Consider the following 1,633-nt stretch of genomic DNA (forward strand, 5'->3'; position numbering starts at 1 on the left):
ATTGACATGACTTCCCTCAAACAACTTATAATGAATGGACAGAGGAGTTTTTCTCCTGCTTGGAATATCACTTGTACTCAGGGTTCCTGGTTGTTGACTCAGGATGATCCCACAGATGATAGATGGGAATGCAATGGACAACTTTACAGCATTGGTGGAGGCATGTCTGATGGGTTTGATCAAACACAAACTTTCCAAAATTATAGTTTATCTTAGTTCAAATGGCATGAATGATCCTCCCAAGAGCAATGGAGATGGTAGAAATGTGATTAGTAGGTACCCAATTTGCAGAACCAATCTTATGCAAGATGGCATACTTGACAGTTAGTCTACTAGCTGAAAGGTGTTTTCTACTGGGCCATTCCTTAACTTGGCCAGCTGTAATCATCCTACAAATCTCATTCTCTGTGGCCTCTAGATCCACCCCTCCATCAGTTCCTCTCCCCAGGAACTTGTTGATGATGGTTGGTGAAAGTTTCACACACTTGCCCCTAACAATCACTTTGCAGATCTCCCTGCTGCTTTTTCCATAACTCTCATCAGGAATGTTTACAATGAATTCTTTGACTAGCCCTTCATAGCATTGAGGCAGAGCAGTCACAGTTTTCATAAGACCAGCTACCTTCATTAACTCCATTACTTCCTTCACTTCAACAGTCTCTTCCCCCAATTCTCTTTCAACTGCTACCCTTCTTTGAGTGACAAACCTCCATTTGTCTAGGTGCTCAGCAGCTACTTTGTTGGAAGACTTCTTTACAGCCTTTCTTTTGTCAGAGGAGATGTCTGGAACATCGTCTTCAACATCCTCATTAGATTCAAAACTTTCACTGTTTTTCTTCCTCCTGACCTCTACTTTACTCCAAGATTTGGAGGGACCTATACCAACAACCCTTTTCTCTTTCCTACCTGTCCTTATCTCAGCCATACTCTTCCTCTTTCTCAGTCTATTAGCTACACTTGTTTTCACAAGACTGACTAACGTGTCATCTTCTTCCTCAATGTCCTGAGCAGTATCAGGGGACATACTAGGTAAGTTTTTTCCAAGAGAACACAGACCCTCAACAGCTACTTCCTTTTCTATTTTAGATGAGTTATCATCTTTCTCAGCTTGGCTTTCTACCTCAGGTGAGGGTTCCCTTCTGGACAGAGGGGTAAAAGTGTCCTTAACTCCATGCTCTTCGTTCAGTATGCTAGTAACTAGGTTTCTTATGATGCGATCAGTAGAGTGCATGTCCTCTTTATCAGGTGATTTTTCAGGAGTGTTACCTTGCTTAGCTTTAGCCATGGAAGGTGAGCTTGGAACGTTACCTGGTATCATACGCAGAGGAGTTACTTCCATCAAATCTTCATCTAAAAATTCCATGGAGGAAGTTCTAGTATGAAAGGATTTTGAGCTAGATGTTGACGGATGTTGAGACATGTTGTTGAACTTTTGAGAAAACTTTCTTTGCCCTAGCAGAGGTTCTTTGAGGAAATTGATTATGTTCAGGAAGAGTGTGTTATTTCCAATACTAAGAGATGGTTCATTAGTAATGTGGCTTTTTCTTTTTATTGGGCAGCCAATATTCTTGTTGCCTTTTCCACTCCTCATTAATTGCCATATTTTCTCAAGAAACCAAGCCCCTAATTTTCC

The sequence above is a fragment of the Lathyrus oleraceus genome, chromosome 6, assembly GCF_024323335.1.
Source record: "Lathyrus oleraceus cultivar Zhongwan6 chromosome 6, CAAS_Psat_ZW6_1.0, whole genome shotgun sequence".
Lineage (NCBI taxonomy): Eukaryota > Viridiplantae > Streptophyta > Magnoliopsida > Fabales > Fabaceae > Lathyrus > Lathyrus oleraceus.